A 22,337-nucleotide genomic window follows, 5' to 3' on the forward strand; every position below is an offset into this window, starting at 1 on the left:
TGAAATTTTAGTTTTTAGTGACTTTGCTAGGCTTTTTACATAGCCTGTTGTAAAACTAGGCAAATATATACATGAGTTGATGTACCCCCTGGAAGATCTCTGAGTACACCCAGGGGTACATGTACCCACGGTTGAGAACCACTGATCTAAGGTCATGCTACAAACAGCCTGCCTCATTTTCTTTTCTTGCATGTCAAATAAAAACTTTCCTTCAGGCTTTTTCTTGGTCAGAAATACCCTGCTGAAGAACTACATTTATTAATCTAAAATAAACTGCAAGTAAAACTCAAACTCTCCAAACAAAGTCTATTTCTAGATCCACACGACACAAGGTTTCTCTTCCTCCTCCCAGGCCTTTCTATCTGGGGTCTTGGTAACTTTTCCCCTGCTTAGACAGGGTCTGTTGCCTGGCAGTCTGGAAAGCATTCCACATTCTCTACCAATTCAATCACAACTTCCTGAACTTTCCCACCCTCCACTGCGGCATCTTGCTCCTTTTGTACTGGAATCACCTGATTCCTCTCAGGTGGGGCTCATCCTGTAATCGGGTTGGCTTAAACCCAGGCTCTCCCAGGCCTATGGGGCAAGCTACCATTTTACAAAGGCCAACTTGCAAGTGAAAGAATGATGATCAATGACAAACTGTTAGAGCTTTATTCTGCAAGATATCAGGTAACTCCTGGAAGTACTGAATATTTTCCACCTCTGTTGATTTCAATGGAAGTTGATAGCACTAATCTCCAGTAGTTGCTCTTCACTTTGTGGTATGAACCTTTAGGGAGAACTAAAGAGGAGGCACAGAGCCACTTGGATGAAATAGCTTAATGGTCTAAGTATTGCCTGTTTAATGGCTACACTGCGCATACCCAGGTATGTCTACATTACAGTTGGAGCTGTGATTGCAGCTCAAGCAGACGTACCCATGCTAACGTTAATCTATGTAGCACAGTTAAAAATAGCAGTGAAGTGCAGCAGTACAGATCTGGTCTGTGCTAGCAATATGAATACGTACCCAGAGTTGTACAGCCTGTGCTGGAGTCTCCCAAGCAGTGGGGACTGCTGCACTGTGGAGAGAGGGTAAAATGGGGTCCAACCAGGGCTATCCCTCCCTTTAGCACCCCCTCGGAACCCAAAATTGTGCAGGGAGACCTCACCTACTCTGGGGGCACTAAGAGCCAGGCATTGCCTCCTCTCACCCTACTGTTTGGGCTTCAGAAAGGAGCCAACCAGAGACTCCACCTGGTAAGATCAGAACCAGCTAAAGCAGGGCGCTTTGGACATTTCCAATCAAAACTAGAAAATGTTCTCTGATTTTCTCTGCCCTCTGTTGATTGGCTGCTTGCTCTAACCCTCCTCCTCCCAGTCTCTTCACCTCAGCTTTGTTCCACACCTGCTTCTCCTCCCCCTCACACCCTTCCCTTTAGCTGATCCCTTCTTAAGGAAGCAAGCCCCCAAAGAAACCAATGACAAAAACAAAAATTGTGGCTCTAGTATGGTGCTTGCTGCCAACACACAGTTGATTCCTTGTACTCCCTCATCTGTCTATATTCATCTGTTGTCTCTTGTCTTATACTTAGATTGTAAACTCTTTAGGGCAGTTGTGGGCAACCTGCTTCCCACAGCTTCCATTGGCCAGGAACAGCAAACTGCAGCCACTGGGAGCTGCGGTCAGTGTAAACAAACTGTCTGACGGCCTGCCAGCGGATTACCCTGACAGGACGTGTGCAGCCCACCACTGCTTTAGGGCAAGGACTGTCTTTTTGTTCTGTGTTTGTACAGTCCCTGGTGCCACGGGGTCTGGGTCCACGATGGAGGCTCCTAACTACTACAATAATAAGAATCAGTGTAGTTCACTGTATATAAATTGAGCACCCATGCAGTGTGGGTAGTATCTCTGAAACCTTACCTATGAAATCCAAGATCCTGTTTGTTTTGTATGGGGATTAACATTTCTTGTGGTATTTTTAAGAGAAAATATTTGGAAGGAAATAGTTTTTCCTCTCCATCTCTGTAATGCAGGTTACATTTTAGCTTTAAATTCACAAATTGGGTAGGATAATATCAAGACAAAAGTCAAATTTCACTAGCATTTTACCATACTTAGAAAAGGAGAGATGTCTGCTGGTCACCTCTCTTTTTATTATCAGCAGCAGTATCTTGTACTTGTTGGCTGCCGCATGTGTCATCAAGAAATGGCTGAATTTCAATGGGTTTTTTTTTTGTTTTTTTTAATTAATAACTTATCTACCCATCATCATAGCACCTGGATACACCACAGACTAAGTACAGCCATATAACAAACTGAACGGGACATAACAGAGAGCATAAACAGCTGTCCTCCTGTGCTGACCCATCTGTGGATAACTCACACATGATCCACATAGTTTATAATATTCAGAAAATCATTTTTATAGTGGTTCTGTTTCCCAAGGTTTATGCCTATGCTCATCTTAAAGTTAAGGCCCTGATCCTGTGAACTGTTCAACAGAGGTGTACCCCTGCTCCTGTGCAGAGACCCAATTTACTTCAATAGGTATTCACATGGGCAGCCGCACAGGGGTTTGCCTGAATGGAGCTCATGGCAGGATCAGGACCACTGACTAGAACTTTTGTGCTGGTGATTAAGGCCTCTGATTAGAAAGCTTTCCTTCCTAACTGTAACACCAGAGATGACTCTTTGATTATATATGTGTTTTAAACTCAGACTCTGTGTTACACCTTAAGTTGACGCTCCCTTGATTTATGTTCACACAATAAAATGTGCCAGACAGAGCCACGTAAACAAGAGGAACAGTTCACTGAACACGAGAAAAAATTCAGCTCTTGAGAGACAGATTCAACACTGCCCAGTGAAGCCTCATCATTCAGCTTTAACTAGCCTGATAAATGAAAGGGTTTGGTGGGTGTTAATGAGAAGTGGCAGGAAGCCAAGAAGCAATGCTGAGCCTTCTTAATAAGGGGAAGCTACACAATAAATTCGTGCCGTTTAATACTATGAATGAAAGGAGGATACTGATACACCTCTACCCTGATATAACACAAATTCAGATATAATGCAGGAAAGCAGCGCTCCAGTGGATCAAAGCAAGTTTGATATAACGTGGTTTCACCTATAACGCGGTAAGATTTTTTTGGCTCCCGAGGACAGCGTTATATCGGGGTAGAGGTATACCTTTTAAAATGATAGCTTGTGTTTGATCGGAATACTAATAATTTATTATATTTTTACTGAATCTCACTTTCTATGTTTGTGGTGAATGAGTGATGGTCATAGCATTGGTTTTTATTCAAAAATGTAATCCTGGGGTCAAATCAACCCCTTTTGGAGTAAACCCAATGCTCCAAAAATTACTGAAACAATGGGAAATTGTGAAAGAATACTGGGAAAGAGATCAGATCTGCAATATGAGCAGCAACCAGTGGGAGTGATTTCAGGGAGGTGTGTGTTCCACATAAAATAAATACCCCAAAAGCGCCTTCAGTAATGGCTCCTAGAGTCCCGGAACACAATGGATTGAGCTGGTTGCTATGGTTACAGGCAGACATGAAAGCTCTCGCTTGTATACCTCACCAGCTGCTGTTACTGGATGAAGCTGGTAGACGGGCAGCACAAGTATGGAAGCTGAGCGGGCAATGAGAATACAGTCCTAAGCCACAGAAGAGACAACCCATAAGAGTTGGGGTAAATCAAAGGTTCATGATAAGGAAGGCTCTGCTGACTGGGATTTGAACATGCATGAATGCTGTTGCTGCCTACAGTGTGTGATAGGTATAGCACAAATATTGCATGTACAGCACTAACTGCTCTAGAAAGGTGTGAATACATTAATAGCAGAAAGTGCAGTGACGTCTAATCACCAAAAAAGGTACTCAACACAATTAAAAAAGACAGGGATCATTACTACACCAGATCTCATCTATTCAGAGATGAGTCTGTTTATGAAAACAGTCCCCCCCCCCCACTCAATTACAAATGACTGAACGCCACACAGCTTCCATCTCTCTGTAAATGGGCTCCCCTATATGTCTATCATCAATGTGATAGTGATTTGACATACTGTGCATGTAACAAATGAATCTAGATTACATTAATAAGCTGTAAGAACTCAGATACCCACGGTACAGGGACTCTGCTGTGGTCCCATGTGCAGAGAGGCAAAAGTGCAAATTGAGTCTGTCACAACTAGTTTTAATTTGCTTCCATTTAATACTGCTCTTGGAAGGAATAATTTTGTGTAAAGGATTTAGTCCTGACCTCACACCTCATTTTTCTCTACAGCTCACCCAGCAAGTCTTGTGCACTGCTTGATATCCACCCTGCCCTTGTCCATGGGATAATGTGGTAGCAATTTTTGTGAAACATACACACATTGAGAAGATTAGATATAACTTGCATCATTTTGCAAACTGCTCATCAGAGTAAGTGCACTTAAATGAGATACAGTGTTAGCAATTTTCTTAATGTTTTTACTGCCCTGGTAAATCATTTATTGGGGTAGCCTTTTTACAAAGTCCTCTCAAACACCATAAAATATATTCATTACAAAAGCCAACATTCTTTCCTTCAATAAACCAGGCTCCATTATCCAAGGATAGGTGATCAGTTTCCAAGTACAAAATAACTGTGCCTACGTGCACTAGCAATATTTAACTCATCACTTTGTTCAGAGCTTTGAGATACCTTGGGCAACCTTTTTGTCCTCCTGCAGAAAGGGGTAAATTGCATTAACTCCTTGCCAACTGTCAAAGTATTACAGTTTTTTCCTTAGTCTTTAGAAATTGTTTCTCTCTCCCCAGGGTTGTGTGAAAGACCCACATAAACATGGGAAACTAACTAATTGATTCGATTGGGGAGGGGAGAGTGAAATTTACACCAAGTGAAGATAAATGCACAAAATAAACAAATCCAACAAAATTTTCTTCCTGTAATAGATTTCCATTAATGTAATCTGAGAAAGAATATGAAGTGTTTCAGTGACTTTTAAGTTGATGGTTTCCTACCCTAGGCTTTAAAGGGAAACCGCCACCAAGTGACAGATCATTTAGAAAGTGAAACCTAACTACGAGGGAGCGCACAGGTTGTAAAATATCTGTTCCACAATTAATAAGTAAATTATCACATACACCTGATTCTGATCTGATTTACACTGGTTTAACAACAATGTAATTGTTGATTTCAATAGTTACTCCTGATTTACACTGGTGTAAGCGAGAGCACAATCAATCACCCTGCTGAAACTTGTAGAACAATGATATAGCCTGCCCTTGTGCATTCCAAACATAATTTATACTGTGGCTATATTTTCAAACTGACTATGTAAGATTGTGAAGTTTCATAGATAGTAAAATAAGCAAATACAACTTAGATCGGGGTGGGTAAACTTTTTGGCCTGAGGGCCACATCTGGGTATGGAAATTGTATGGTGGGCCATGAATGCTCATGAAATTAACAATTCAGAGATATTCAAATAAACTTTATTTCATAAAGATACATTTTAGTGGAAACAAACATTAAACCTTACTTACTATTATAAATATACCATCATAAAGTATTACAATACTCAAACCAAACTTGCCTCCTTTCCACGCCCTCTTTGAGTAATGTGAACAATGCACCTGGCACTCCCTGGCCAACTACTCTTTGTTTTATCCTCAACAATGGAAAATTAACACTACTAAAACAGCAGAGTCACCTATGTCAACAAGTAGCAGGCACGTGGGCTTGCATGTTCCAGGCTCTGATGGCACATTTAGGTTGTGAAGCCTCAGTAACATGCATCCCCTCACGCAGTTCCCACCTGAACATGTGGGAGTGTCGGGCAGGCAGAGCGGGGCAAGCCCCGACCCCATTCCCCGGGGGCCGGATTAAAAGGTCTGAGGGGCCGGATGCTGTAGTTTGCCCACCCCTGACCTGGATGAAAACAGATCTGTTAAGAAGGTGCCATTTTCATACCAGAATTTTTCCTGACCATAACTGCATGCCAGATGTACATAATCCTGGGATGACAAGGAAGAAAGAAACTGAAAGCAAGAACACATCCCCTAGTACAGTAGTTCTCAACCCTTCAGCCTGCTTGCAGCCCAATCAATACACAGCTGCAGTCTACGTGACATCCTTAGGGCCATACAGGTAATATATATATTGTGTAGATGCAGTCCACATAACACGCAGAGCATGGCATATGCAGCCCGCAACGGTAAACAGATTGAGAACCCTGCCCCTAGTCTGTGCTTAGAATAGTCAAGCAACAAATTGATGTCACTTTGAACAAGTTCATCTGCTGTACCATGAGTAATGCATTACATTATGCAATTCACTAACGGCCCACTTTAAAGATTTCACTAAAAATCCAGGGCCTGTTACAAGCAGAGAAACAATCAGTATTAATGGATTGTGCAAATGTCTACATGGTTTTAAAAAAAAACAAAAACAAAAAAACCCAACACATCTGGCTGCTTTCAGATGTTGGTAAAGCCCTGATTAAGGCTTTTGCTGCTGATGCCAAACAAAAATCCAGATCACCTATTGCTCTGCTAAATTTAGATCTCAGCATACTTGCCATAATTCTAGCAACAGCAAAACACTCAGTCAGACTGAATTTCCAGAACAAAAACTCAAATCTAAATGAGGCATTTGTTTCTTATTACCCAAGCAAATCAGAAATGGGCAAACATCATTCAAAACAACATAACTAACTGTAATGACTGAGGTTACTTATTAGCGTCAAATGATCTACTGAGTTTCTGGGGGTAATTATGATGGCAGAAGCATAGTGCATGCTGGGGCATCATTCAGAATGAAAGCCAGAAATTCACAACTTAAGGGACCAGGAATGAGAAAGGTAGGTGTTTATTGAATGTCTTTCTTACCCTTGCTACTACAGACATTCAGCATGTAATCTTACAAATAGCACATTTAAAAAAAAAAACTTGCAGGTCACCTTTAAGTGGTAGCTTCAGAGATATGTAACTATCTTTATCTAAAAGCCCATAAAAAGAAAAGTTAAGGGGGGAGAAACGGATAAGGATAGTCAGATGGATTCACCTTGAATAAATATGCTGAGCCTTTGATATATACACAAATTAGTGGCATTTCAAAAAGTCTGTTTCATATGTATTCATAACAACAATAAGCAGAGAACATTATTTGCTTAAGCCAGCTGGGAACAGGGTCACAAATAATCTGAAGGGTTGTTTACATGTTGAGTGACTGCACAGCAAGCCAGGGTCTGAATCTGCAGTGCACCAGCTTTCACACAGTAAACTTGCTGTGTGGACACTGCTACAGAGCAGCGAAAGTCCTGTAGTAGAATGCTAAACCTAAAGGTGTTGAATTTAGGTCCCCAAAGTGGCAATTGGATGTACAAATCCTTTTCTGGATCTCTTCCTGGGTGTCCATGATTAATCCCAGTGCTGACACTAACTCTTGGCAATCAAGTTCCTGCATCCAACATATCAGGTGTGTTACTGCACTATATGGACAAGCCCCAAATGTTGGATGCAGGAACATGATTGCCTGGAGTCCGTGTCAGAGCTGGGATTAGTCCCTGACTCTCAAGACTAGATCCAGAAAAGGACTCGGGCATCTAACTTCCACTTTAGGCACCTAAATGCAACATTTAGGTGTCCCTGGGATCCTCAAAACCCACACTCAGTTGTTGCCTAACTCTGTAGGCACCTGAAATCCAGTGCTTAATTTGAAAAGAAAGAGATGCCAGGGTTTAAGCAATAGTGATGGCCTCCTCTGTATTGTGACTTCACATGCACTGTATGTGCGAGGTCATGCCTTGCATGCCACTGAAAGATGAGGTGTCAGGGCAGAGCCTCGGCAAGACCTGGCACAAAATAAATTCTGCTGCAGTCCTTTGGTGCCTAAATGTCTGGCATTAAAATTCCCTAGCTACCAAAGTTTCTACCAGTGAGCATGCACACAGCCACCTATCTCACCCCTAAGTCCCAGTGCGATCCTCAGGCAAGGTGTTCCTCTCCTACCTATCCTGCTTCTGGGACCTGATTCAGGATGCATGTTCAGAGCATGCCTAACCCCACAAAAATGTCCAGAGCAGTAGGTTGTGTACAACCTTTAGCCTGGTAGTTAGAACACTCACCTGCAATGTGGGAGACCTAGGTTCAGTTCCCCTTCCCTGCCTGAGGTGGAAAAAGAATTTGAACTTGCGTCTCCCACCTCCCTGAGAAGTACCCTAATGACTGGACTATGGGGTATTCTGGGGCAGGTCTCAATCTCTCCTGCTGAAGCTGTTCCACTGTGTATAATTAAATAGTCATTGAGCCAGAGGGAGAATGACTCTATAGTCCAGTTGTTAGGGCACTTACCTGAGAGGAGGAAAACCCAAGTGCCAGTCCTCCTGTTCCAATGACTAGTTCATTATTTATATGCAGCATTGCCAGCTCTCATGTTTTTATGAGTCTCACAATATCTGGTGTCTTTTTTAAGGGCCCAGCTCCTGAAGTCATGCAGATACCCAAAAATCTCAGCATTCATTCAAAACCATTTGTTTCTATCCCTCAAGCTTGGGAGATTTGGCTCTTTGTGATGAACCAGGAGTCATGGAAGTCAAAGGTAGAAAAGATCTGTTAGAACATTGAGTACATAGCTTGTACTGTCAACAATTCTGTTTAGCTCTGGTGAAGAGTGAGTAAGTAGAACCTTGAGAACATTCCTTACTGTTGCATGATTTAGTTCCCTGACAAAAAAAGCTTCAATGATTTGCTGAATCAAGAATCAGTATACAGTAAAACCACAGGAGGTTTTACTGTATACTGCAATTCTTTGCTTTAGTCAGATTTATAAAGAGGGATTTTCAAAAGCACTCAGCATGGGCCTAATACTGCTCCCACTAAAATCCATTATAAAGCTCGCATTGGCTTCAGGGGAGCAAAGTTAGTCCAAATGATGACAGTGTTTGAAAATCCCACTCATAATAAATATGTACCCAAGAGAGTGCCTAGCCTGGGCTCTTGGTGACTTTACCAAAAGTTAAATATACAAAGAAAAAGAGTCTGTAGCTGCTTTTCAACCCCTAATCCCCCCACCCCAAATAACCAACCATAATAAAATCAAGTCCAAACAGTATTCTTTCCTTTACCACAAACATCAGCATTATATTGCTCCTACCTTCCCAAAAGCGTGGGTAATTAGATTGAGCTTGCAGCATTTCCTGGAGGTCAGACTTCTGGGTAATTTTGGACTGAGTACGTTCTGAAGCTGAGGTCTTCTGACAGACAACACACTGCCATTCCTTCTCTCTTATACTGATAGTGTTCATACTTGACTGCCTGTGTTGCTTGCAGCTGTGGCAATATTGCATGAGGAGAAAGGTGATCTTTCAGGTAGGGTTTCATAGGTCAATATCAACACCTGTAACTCCAACCAAAAACAGTAGTCAGCCAGTGTATATCATGGCGCGTGGATGTCACATGAGCTTCTGCTGAGAAACACCATGTAAAAACAGGTTGCTGCACTCTGCACTAGCTTTAGTTTTTTAGATAATGTAAGATGTAGTCCCACATAGAACATGTTACAGAAATCTACTCTTGATGCAGCAAGGTCATGGATCACAATAATAAGGTCCACATTCAAAACAAAACCTGTCTCAATGGGTTTAGGTCAGAGGAACATAGGAAAAAGTCTTTGACGCTGCTGGTACATGATAGGGACCCAACACACCACCACCAGATTGGGAACTCTTAACAACATAGGGCAATAGCATCACACAGCTGAATAGTCTTTCTTATTCCAATAATCTATAACTAATGAGGAGATTGCTAAACTAATGTGCCTGTTGTATTACAAACACACTCTAGAACTACCTAACTAACCACCTACCCAATTTCAGTGGTAACTGACATAATCAGAGCAGCATCCTTTCATTGCACTGGGAATGTAAAGGAAAGACAGAGATTTTCTAGCCTTAAACCAGAATAATTCAGAGTCCTAAAATCAAGACAGTTAAGGTTTTCAGAGGTGTTTCCCATAAATTTAGCATGTTAAAGAGTTTGGAATTTCCCCAGTATTCAAAGATTTGTTAAATATTGACTTAAATTGCTCAGAGAATTCCTCAGCCAGTTCTTTTAAAACTTTTGGATATAAGCTATCCAGTCCTGCAGATTTAAAAATGTTTTAGTAGTTGCTGTTTAATATACTCCCTACTTACAGTTGGAATAGTAAGTGTGTAATTTTCATTGTAAAATGTGAATAAATCATCCAGCTTCTTTCCAGATACAGAACAGAAATATTTATTGAACATTTCTGGTAATTTTGCCATCCCTATCTACCAATGGACCTATAGTCTTAAACCAGTGGTAGGATATCATTTGTTCTTTACATATTTAAAAAAATTCCTTCTTGCTGTCTTTAACCCTCCATTGCTACACAGGTTACAAAGTTGCATATCTTTGCTAAGATTGCAAAACCTGCCTGTTTTGTTTGCAAAACAAAAACCAACAGGTTAGGTTAACAGGCGTTTGCTGCTTAATGGCCCAAGAAAAGCTTTTGTAGTTTAGAAATAAATTATTTCTTTAAAATGAAAATATTGTAGCTACAGTATTAATCCATAATGTGGGTGGAAAATTCCTCATGCTATTTGAGAGAGGGAACAAGTTGTGTTATTTTTTTTTAAAGGCTGCTGTCTGTGCACAATAACTTTTCTCCATCAGAAATGTGTTTGACAGCATGTGTAGTGGAAGATGTATTGACTCAATATGCTGTACCTTAGGGCATAGGTTGAATTCTTACTGTCTGTTAGGTCAATAATGTATGAACTAAAATGGACTCATATCAATCCTGGCTCCTTCAAATCCCCCACAGGCTTCGGAGCCATTAAAGACTTCACTGGTCTAGTCAACTAACCTAACTGTCTCTCTAGGTAAAGAACAAAAGCTGTAAGGATTGAATACAAGGAAAGATGCAGAGGTGCAAACTGATCACCAGTAGGCAGGGATTGCTGCTTAAATCTCCCAGCTGGTAAGGTGTGGAATAAAAAAAAGCAGGACTGGAGACTGAGGGTCTCATCTGAAGCTGAGAGGAAAGCTAGGGAATTCTAAAAAAGCCTCTGGCCAGAGAAAGATAGGTAAAGAATACTAAAAATACTATAATGGCAAGGTGAATCTTCAGTGGTCTACTTCAGCCACATTTAAGTCTGCTTTGTATCAGAGTTGCATAAACACATTTAATGGGCTGCAGAGACTGAGGGTTTCCAGCATTCACAAGCCGTAATTATCCAATATCCATTTATGTTTGTAAAACCTTCTGCTCTCTCTCATTCTCAAAAGGGATTCCTACCCGGCAGGATTTGCTCCCTCTGAAATCAGAAGAAAGAATCACACTTATTCCAGTGGAAATTGGATCAGACCCTTATAGCCCAATTCCACAGACATGGGGCGCTCCTCATTGCATACAGGCCTCAAGCTCGAGTGACAGTGTGGCCCCCACCATCACTGTTCTTTGACTAGTTGTTTGTGTAGGGGTTTTCTGTTCTTTTAAGTGTCTTTTTAAATGGAATTTGAGCAGGCTGCCACCCTCAGCTAGCCTCTCCCAGCAGGTCCTTGAAATTGTCTCCGCTCAACTCTATTCTAGACTGATAGCAAAGTCTCACAAATGAACAAAACTTGAAATAAATATTCACTAATTCAGATGTCCCTTTCTCCCCAAGTGTTCTTGTCGAGATGGAGTCTTTGCAATGCTCTGCCACAGTCTGGAGACAGAGTCCACATTCCCCCTGGGGAAAGCTAACAGTCCTCTTCCTACTAGTGTCTCCTGTTATAAAGGAAGAGACTGGATATATGCTGCTCTCCTTCCCAGGGCTTGTCCTGGTTGGCTGAAAGAGGGAGAGCCCAGCCCTGCTCTATACTGCAAGGTTCTGGTTTGGGGCCCTACAACAGCCAGCATGGGTTGTGTCAGGACCACTTTATCTCTCTCACTCCTTAAGTATCTCTGCTGCAGAACTTCTGGAAGGGGGTAGCCTGGCTCCCCCAGAGACTTACCCGTCTGGCCTTAAAGGACCAGAATATCTCAGGTTTCAGAGTAACAGCCGTGTTAGTCTGTATTCGCAAAAAGAAAAGGAGTACTTGTGGCACCTTAGAGACTAACCAATTTATTTGAGCATAAGCTTTTGTGAGCTACAGAAAATTGGGGGTCTTGCATCATGAATGCAAGGAGTACTAAATCATCAAGACACAAGCAATGTTCCCCCTTCCCCCCCAAACCAAACCAAAGCCACCAGAAAAAGCAGTGTCCCAAAGTAAAAAACACTCAGAAGGCATCTTGCATGGAGATAGCACCTCTTAATCACAACTGTTCTATTTGTGGGCATACTTTAAAAAAAAAAAGTTCTGAAAACTAAAAGCTGACAAACATCTCCTGCTAAATTTACTTCCATTCTGCATATGAACATCCCTAGCCAATGTATCAATTGTTGACAGAATATTTAATACAACAGTTAGACAGATGGGGATATACTGGAATTGTTTGCTGTATGTTATGCCAGTCGGTATTAGGCACCATGAACATCAGATATTGTAATCCAGTTGCAAAGACCTCTTTTAAAAATACTACTGCTAATATGCTCTCCTACTCTCAGTTGTGTATCCTCTTTCGTGGCACCTCCATACTTGCAACAGTCTCTCTCTTTCTGTGCACTAAACTTCTTCAAATTCTCTTGAAGGAGGGGTGTGATTCAGTGGACAGGATTGCTGGACTGGGAGTTGAGATCAGGGTTTTGTTCCCACTTCTGCTTATAACCTGCAATATGACCTTAGGCAGAGTCACTTCATCCTGGTGTGCCTCAATTCCTCATCTGTAAAATGTGGGTAATAAAACTCAAGATTACTTTCAAAAGCATGTTGAGAACTATGGCTGAATAGCACTGTATAAGAGCTAACTGCTATTATTATTAAAAACACAACTTTTTCACATAGTTTTCAAGGCTGGCTCTCCTCTGACTGTCTGTACACAAACTCTTCTCCCAGATTTTTTACCGTTTGAATGGTATTTATCTGAGTAAGGCAAATGTCTTCTATTTTTTTATCTAGGCCCAGATACTCAAAAGGTATTTAGGTGCCTGACTCACATTGATTTCAATACGTTTTGAGGATCTGGGCCCTGGTTCTTAACTTAACATACAGTAGGATTACCTGTGGGGACTGAATGGCACAAGGAACTGGAAATGGGTAATCTGTCCCATATCAGTAGTGTTTAAGAGTTCTTATCGTGCAAAAACTGCTTGGTGACTAACAGGATTGGACATAAGTTGATAGTTTCAGTTCAGTTTGCAGTGGACACGTGTGCATATCACAGAAAATGCTGCTGCTGGCAGTCTCTTTGCAGAAGCTAAGGACCGAAGGTACTGTGCAGATTCAACTACTTTCTCCCCTAGAGATAGTCTTTCTAGGTTAGGGTTAAGCACAACAGGGCAGTGTGGGGAGTTTGGACTATCATTATCTGTGCTGAACCTAAACAGAAGACTTCATTGTGAAGGGGCTGTTCTTCTGTCCCCGTGCACCAGTGCAAAATTCATTTGGCTTTAAAAAGAAAAGAAAATGAGAACCGACCACATGACAATAACTAAAATTGTAATTCAGACAAATACATACAAATAAACAAAGGAGTAGGAATTGTCCATATGCTCGATGTTGCCTCCCTGTAAGTCCAGATTTGATTCTGGTTTCTTGCTCCCCAGACTAGACAGGGCCTGGAGTGCCGAAGAGGCAATGTGTTGCATAGCTCTCAAACATGCCCTATGGCAGAGCTAGAAGCAGCACTGATTAGCTCTGAGCTGAATCCCTTTTCCGTCTTCCTCTGCAAATAAAGATCACCACAGGGCTTTGAAAAATGCAGGAGGAAAGAGGAAGTCTTCTATAGCCAACCAGGAGGCAAATCATTCTCAAAAGACAAACATTATTTTTAAAGTTAGAAAATGTAAAATGAACATGATACTTAAAGTAATGCTCAATAAGGTCTTTTTTAAAAACAAAAAAAGCCTGTCATTTGTACACAAATGTGTTTTCTTCTGAAAAAGAAATCTTTTAACCTTGTAAAGTGCACAATTTTTCCATTCAATACAGCTTTATGGCCTACGCTATGGAAAAGCACATTTTCATAATACCTTTAAGAAGGAGGACACAGAATACTTAATGCTCTAGCAACGTGATAGATAGGGTAGTTTTTCAGTGAATGAAGCAATGACTAAAACACTAGTGCTGCAACTCTTGAAATGGTGCAATCTGTCCTGGAGATTGCTATATTAAACTGCAGAAATGGAATGAAAGAAGTTATACAGCCGTATCATCTTGAAAGATATTTTATTGGGACTGGAATTTTCTGGGGCTTGGTAACTGAGTATAGAGCCTTCTGCTTCTAAATTGCTAGTTTAAATCCAACCCAGGTCAGCAGAAACAAAGGACCAAATTCTGCTCTTATTTGCACACGTGCCAATCTGAACTCACTTACTTTACCTCATTATGCTGATTAAGACCTGTGCTGTTGAGAGCAGAATTTGTGGCCAAATTTGTTATCAACAGGCTGTTTTGGTTAATGTCAAGGAATCAGTTGGTGTTTTAGGCTATGTATCAATATCGGAAAAACCACCAAAACAATTGGTGGCCCCAGGAACTAGGCAATGGTTTTAGATCACCCATTCAGAGGAATGTAACAGAAAATGAAGAGAGCTAACTGCTTTGAAGCTCTCTTCAACGCACCAGTGGGGTGCATAACCTGGGGCTAGTCTACACTGGCAACGTTAGAGCGCTGCCACGGCAGCGCTTTAACGTGGCTTGTGTAGTCACAGCAGAGCGCTGGGATGGAGCTCTCCCAGCGCTCCAAAAAAACCACCTCCACGAGGGGCGTAGCTCCCAGTGCTGGTGCACTGTCTACACTGGCGCTTTACAGCGCTGAAACTAGCTGCGTTCAGGGGGTGTTTTTTACACCCCTGAGCGAGAAAGTTGCAGCGCTGTAAAGTGCCAGTGTAGACAAGCCCCTGGTTTGACCAGGTTCAGAAGATCCAAGGCAGACAAAGGAACTTTGAAAGGCATAAAAAGGGAACCCCAAAGGGAACAACAAAGGAAGAGGCAGTATCTGCAGGAAACCAGATGGAACCCCGGTTCCTAGAAGCACGGGTACCTGGGATTAGTTGGGCCTGCCTAAACTTTGAAAGCATGGTAAGCTGTAGGTCAGACAATGTGTGTGTCAGCCTTTTATTGTTTCAAGTCTTTTCTCTGAATACTATGCTGCTGTGAAAACTTTTCCGAGTAGAGCTGGGTGAAATTTTTTTTTGGCAGAAATTGTTTTTTCACTGAAAACTGCAGATTTGAGTCACCCAAAATATTTCACAAATTTGCACTGAATTCATCGAATTGTTTCAGTAAAAAAGTTTTTTTCCAACATTTTCAAAACAAAATATTTCAATTTTTTATTCAAAACTACTTTTAGTTTCAAAATTTACTTGAATGTTTCTTTTAAATTAAAAATGTTTTTAAAAGCTTAAAAGCAAAATGTTTTGTTTCATACAAAATGATTTCCCCCCCCAATTTTTCAGAATGGCCAGCAAACTGAAAAACGTTATTTGCACAGCTCTAGTGCCGAGTCACTGTATTTACCTACTGGTCATAGCTCCTGAAGGTGCCAAACCCAGGTGGGCCTGCTGAGGAATTATGGTTGGTAACCAGAGAGGCTGCCGCCCAGGAACCTGGTCTGTGAGAGGGACAATTGAAGGATTCCATTCCAGGATAAGAGAAGGCAGGGAGTCGATACCTGAGGATGTGCACTCCGGAGAGACAAGTGAGGGGTCAGAGGCACAGCTTACTCTGTAACTATGAGATTGGTCCTTCTCAGTATAGAAGCATATTGGCACATCAACAAGGGGAAGCCTGCACTGCAGCAGTCTGTAGCATACATGTTTTGAGCGTAACTAGAGTCTCCAGGTTTGTCTTCACTGCAGTGTTAGTTTCAGGTATAATTTGAGTATTACCCCCAACTTGAGTTCTCTTCACACAAAAAAATATCTAGCTCAAGCTAAGTGGTGTTTTTAATTCAAGCTAGCTGGCCTCTCAGGAGGGGTTGGTTGAGTGCTGCTGATGCTTGTGCTATAATGCAGTGGAGACTTGGCTGTGCTGCTAAGCCAAACACTCTGTACTTCTTGAGTGTCATTTTGCAGTGTCACTTGAACTAGGCTAACGAGTGCAGATAATTCAAGCTAATACTGTAGTGAAGACAAGTCCTCCAGACCTATCAATGCAGCATCTTTCTCAAGCCCTAAATTCATCCAGGGAAGATGGTATTTTATTCAAAGTTTAAGGGCATTGTTATACCAATAAAATAAAAACCAGCAGGATCTTATTAAAGGGAAAAAGGCAAAATACCACATTTATTGTGAATACAGAAAGAATCATAGTAAGCAGTTAGTTATAGCTATAACATTCCATTCAATCTTATATTTATTCACACATTCATTCATACAAACACACACACACAGGTTCTGCAAGGTTGTTATCATCGTTACCAGCCTTAGAGTTGCTCATGCCAAGCCACTGGCCAGGTGGCCTGGACATGAGGAGGGAGCAGGGCCTTGTCAGATGCTCATCTGATGCTCCTGGAAGTTGGTTTGCAGAATCAGACCCCAAAGTTCTCACTTTTTAGAGTCTATTTTTATAGGAATTTCTTCCTATGCAGTCTATGGGAATTGCTTCATTATGCTGTTGCTGAATCAATCAGCAGATAGCACATTCCTGACGGCTCCATGCTGCCAGATGTTATCTTGTTCTTTGGTTCTCCCATCCTTGAGGCTGTTGGGTGGATTCCAGTCTGCCCTCCGGGGGTCCTCTGGTTATTTCCACTTGACGCCTTCTTCAGCCGATGGACACTGGATTCTTAGGCTGGCACCTCCCTGATCATTCAGTTATTATCCACACCGAGCATCCATCCACATACATCCTCTATCTCTATTTTAATCACAACTGTTAATACAACAAAAGGGCAGGGAGTCTCTGGGTGCTGTTTCTGTTGAGTAGTGCTTTGAGTCTCTCTCTCTGTGAATTGCTTTGAGAACAGACTCTGTCTTAGAATGTACTAACACAATTAGCAGCTTGCAAGTTTCACACATAGAGGGAGAGAAACAGTACCAAAAACCAAGAGACCTCTTAATTAGTAATACCCTGGAATTTAAACTATGGGGAATCAAACTCATTTGTGATTTTAATACAGAACTTCTTTAATATGATCCAACAGCATGGCTACTCTGGAAACTTCAAAGCACTCCCGCGGCAGCGCTTTGAAGTGAGAGTGGTCACGCGCAAGCGCTGGGAGACTGGTCTCCCAGCGCTCCTGGTAATCCACCTCCACAAGGGGATTAGCTCCCAGCGCTTGGAGCCTGTTTACACTAGCGCTTTAAAGCGCTCTGACTTGCTGCGCTCAGGGGATGATTTTTCACACCCCTGAGCCAGCAAGTTAGAGCACTATAAAATGTAAGTGTAGCCAAGCCCTAAGACTACTTCTTTTCTACCCATAGTTGTATGCAGTGTTGTTGTAAACGTGTTGGTCCCAAGATATCACCCTAGAGATTGACCTGTCAGTCCTCATCCTCAAAGGAAACCTGCACAACACTTTCAGAAGACAAGCCTGGGAGCTTACATTCGTAACTTTGCTAGACACTAAAAATCATGGACAGAATAGAGACACTGTCTACTAACCCACCAGCTGCTTTCCCACTCCCCTTCCTTTCCTCCCTATGACTAGAGGGGCTAACGGGCCCCTTCATCTTGAATGGTCCCTTTAAATGTGTGTTAACTACTTATGCTAGACAATCTGTTCCACCTTGTGTTTAGCTGACACTCTTTCCCAGATCTGAAGAAGAGCTCTGTGTAAGCTCGAAAGCTTGTCTCTTTCATCAACAGAAGTTGAGCCAATAAAAGATATTACCTCACCCACTTTGTTTATGCACAATATAAATATTCCCCACTGTGGAATGAGTGGGTAGAAAAGAGACAGAGGACCCTATTTTTGTTTTGTAGGATATTAATATCTGGGCCTTTTCCCCTACGCACAAGCTGTTGTGTCTTCAACTCTCCCTCATATACTAGCTATAATAGTTTTACTACTTCCAATACACACATATTTGTGTATTATTTCATTAAAGATCAAAGCTCTCAAAACCAGAACCAGCCAACTACTGGCAGTAGCTAACACATTTAGGCCATAATACACGAAAAAGAAGAAGTCAGTCCCTGTTGACTGTCTTTATTATCCACCATTGTAGAGATGAAATCATATTACTGGAATACTTCAGAAGGCAGCATAAAGTTACTTGATTCTACTAGCAAAAACTGTTGATCACTTTTCCAGTAGGTACACAGTAGTTTAAATTATGTTCCTGTTTTAAAGGAACTGCTTGGATAATCACACTGGAACTAAAAATATTATACATATTGCTTTTGGTTTAATTGATAAGTAGACTATGATTTTTAAGCCATGTCACTGATGTTGACAGAGCTATAACTAATGATGCAAAAAAAGGTCTTGTGACATATGAAATAGGGCACTGAGTACAACTGGTTAAGCATTAGAACAACATTACTTGCGTCTAAAGAGAATGAGCCTTAATGTTACATAGGATATTTCAAGCTATCACATGTCTTACGTAACTGAAATTTGTGCAATAAAGATTTATTTACATAGAGCCAAATTCTGCTACCCTTTCTCAGGCTGGATAGTACATCACTGTGAGTATCCCTCCCAGAACATGTATAGCCAGGCCGGGGGGGGGGGGGGGAGAAAAAGAGGGGAGGCAAGAGATCTAAACTATGTGGTACATTCCCTCGTGGGGGATATAGAAGATAATTCCCCTATCATTGTTGCTTTGGCAGCTCATGTAAGGTGTACTCTTGATAAAGGAGCTACCTGAGTGAGTAGCAAACAATTCTGTCCAGCCTCATTGTGGGCTGAATGTTTAACAGGCAAAACTGGCCTGTTTTTGGCTACCTCTTCCCCAAAAACATAGCTGATTCCTTCCCACCATGATTACACTGCTCTACAGAATGTCACAAGTTCTTAAGAAGGTTTAGTGAGATCAGATATTAAAATAAGGAAGAATACAAGAGAGGAGTGCACAGTCTTTGAAAAGTCATGGAAGATGGGAGAGATTCCAGAAGATTGGAAAAGGGCAAATATAGTGCCAATCTATAAAAAGGGAAATAAGGACAACCTCTGGAATTACAGACCAGTCATCTTGACTTCTGTACCTGGAAAGATAATGGAGCAAATAATTAAGCAATCAATTTGCAAATATCTAGAAGATAATAAGAGGATAAGTAACAGTCAGCATGGATTTGTCAAGAACAAATCATGTCAAACCAACCCGATACCTTTCTTTGACAGGGTAACAAGCCTTATGGATGGGGGGAAGTGGTAGACATGGTGTACCTTGACTTTAGTAAAGCTTTTGATACTGTCACATGACCTTCTCATAAACAAACTAGGGAAATGCATCCTAGATGGTGCTGTTATAAAGGTGGGTGCAAAACTGGTTGGAAAACTGTTCCCAGAGAGTAGTTATCAGTGGTTCACAGTCATGCTGGAAGGGCATAAGAAGTGGAGTCCCGCAGGGATCAGTTCTGGGTCTAGTTCTGCTCAATATTTTAATCAATGATTTAGATAATGGCATAGAGAGTACATTTATAAAGTTTGCGGACGATACCAAGCTGGGAGGGGTTGCGAGTGCTTTGGAGGATAGGATTAAAATTCAAAATGATCTGAACAAACTGGAGAAATGGTCTGAAGTAAGTAGGTAGGATGAAATTCAATGAGGAAAATGCAAAGTAGTCCACTTAGGAAGGAACAATCAGTTGCACACATGCAAAATGGGAAATGACTGCCTAGGAAGGAGCACTGTGGAAAGGGATCTGGGGGTCATAGTGGATCACAAGCTAAATATGCGTCAACAGTGTAACGCTGTTGCAAAAAAAGCAATCATCATTCTGGGATGTATTAGCAGGAGTGCTGTAAGCAACATATGAGAAGTAATTCTTCTGCTCTACTCCACACAAATTAGGCCTCCATTGGAGTATCATGTCCAGTTCTGGGCGTCACATTTCAGGAAAGCTGTGGACAAATTGGAGAAAGTCCAGAGAAGAGCAACAAAAATGATTACAGGTCTAGAAAACATGACGTATGAGGGAAGATGGAAAAAAATGGGTTTGTTTAGTCTGGAAAAGAGAAGACAGAGGAGACATGATAACAGTTTTCAAGTACATAAAAGGTTGTTACAAGGAGGAGGGAGAAAAGTTGTTCTTATCCTCTAAGGATAGGACAAGAAGCAATGGGCTTAAATTGAAGCAAGTGAGGGTTAGGTTGGACATTAGGAAAAACTTCCTGTCAGGGTGGTTAAGCACTGGAATAAATTGCCTAGGGAGGTTGTGGAATCTCCATCATTGAAGATTTTTAAGAGCAGGTTAGACAAACACCTGTCAGGAATGGTCTAGTTCTGCCATGAGTGCAGGTATGATTCTAACTCTTCCTGTCCTCTGCTAAACATATAGGGAGAGCTCTCTCTCCTCCCTAGCTGGTACTGTGAGAGCTGCACCTTCTCTTTCAGTCTACTTTAATCACGGAGCAAGGCAATCCTTTGGGATAAATCCTAAACTTAACTGACCCATTTTACATAAAAAGTGTGTGTGTGTGCACATGCCTATCTCTCTCAGCTATAGGAGGGTCTTTATGCTTCCCTCCCTACACAGCCCTGACTCTTGCTGCAGGAGTGGAGCCCAGCTGATTGCTAGGGTTGAGTGAAACACACTGCCTACAGTTTTCTTTGTGAAGACAGCCTTGAAACTTGTAAAGAGCTAGGAACTTACCTTAAGAAACCCACCAAGAACAACCACAACAACAAAAGACAAACCCACCACACCAGCAGAAATCACAGACTTCTTCCTCAATGGGGCAAAAAGGCTGGTTCTGTGAACAAGGATCTCGTGTGAGTGCCCACCAGCCTCCACCGACTTATTAGTGGGTATGGTTAAGGCTGCGTCTGTCACAGAGATCATGAACATCACAGATTCTGTGACCTTCGTGACTTCTGCAACGGCCAGTGTGGCTGGCTCCAGGGCTGCCGGAGCAGATCAGGCAGCCCCACCCACACCAGCCATTGCTGGGGCAGTTTGGATGTGGGAGGGGCTTAGGTCTGGGGCAGGGGGTTGAGGTGTAGGGCAGCGCTTACCTCAGGGTGGTGGTGGTGGGAGGCTGCCCGGAAGTGACCAGGATGTCCCTGCAGCTCTTAGGTGGAGGGGCCCGGGGGCTCTGTGTGCTGCCCCAGCCCACAGGCACCACCCCTGCAGCTCCCATTGGCTGTGGTTCCCGGCGAATGGGAGCTATGGAGCTGGAGCTTGTGGCGGGGGCAGCACGCAGAGCCCCCCTGGCCTTCCCTCCCCCTAGGAGCAGTGGTGCAAGTAGAAATCATTTCTTGCCGGTACTGCACTCATGGGAGGGACACAAGGAAGGGCACGTTAACTTCCCATATGACCGCCCATGTGATTCCTCCCCTAGTCTGGGCCCCCCACTCTCTCCCTGTCCCCTCCGACACACCCCTTACCTGTCTAAAATTTTACAACTGCGTCTGTTAAACATGATAAAAATGATGCTTTGGGCCCTTGCTGCCACCTGTACTTCCAGGTGTCATTGAGGATCCAGCAGCATCCCGAATTGAAAACTTCTTAAATGAAAGAAGGATAGGAAGGACAATCACCCCAGTTTCCCTTAACACACTATCAGTGCCTCCCTTATGTCCAAACTAAGCTTCTGCCAGCTTGCCTGTATCTAAGTATTGCTCTCCACCAGGCATAAGGAACGCAAAGTTGCTGCGGCATCTGGGTTTGATGGAAAAGAGGCACAGAACTGTGTGTGCCATGTGCACCTTGATAGAACTGCAGCCCAAATTGTTTTATTATTTTCCTCAGCATGACATTCAGGAGGGGCAATCAAAATCAGCCTGGCAAAACATGCATGAGAACTGTCTCTGGACAGATAAGGAATTGATCAAAATCACATTCTCTGATCTCTTGGGGCCAAATCCTGTTCCCATTGAGATCAAAAGGAGTTTTGCTATTGAGTTCAATGGGAACAGGCTTTGACATTTGGAGAGGAAAGAACAAAACCACTCAAGCAAGGGCTATGTTGCTTATACCACAGGTATCAAAGGCTGCTGACTTATGTGAGAAAGTCAGCAGACATCTGATCTTTGTCCATTGCAAGGGAGAAATCATCAATCAATGAGGCTAGAACAGTCTCTGTACCACATCCAACTCATAAATCCACCTGCAAAGGATCAAGGAAATAT

At 42.2% G+C, this 22,337-nt stretch overlaps 1 long non-coding RNA gene across 1 annotated transcript in view; it reads left to right on the plus strand.

The window, feature by feature from the left end:
* The first annotated feature begins 2,984 nt into the window (after positions 1–2,984).
* The window catches only part of LOC141984105 (uncharacterized), a 34,468-nt gene continuing 15,115 nt past the window's right edge, over positions 2,985–22,337 (plus strand). Inside the window, exons 1-2 of the long non-coding RNA XR_012638651.1 lie at positions 2,985–3,120; positions 4,280–4,419. This is a non-coding gene — a long non-coding RNA (uncharacterized LOC141984105). The remainder of the gene's footprint in view (positions 3,121–4,279; positions 4,420–22,337) is intronic.

This window comes from Natator depressus, chromosome 3, assembly GCF_965152275.1.
Source record: "Natator depressus isolate rNatDep1 chromosome 3, rNatDep2.hap1, whole genome shotgun sequence".
In the NCBI taxonomy this organism is placed as follows: Eukaryota; Metazoa; Chordata; order Testudines; family Cheloniidae; genus Natator; species Natator depressus.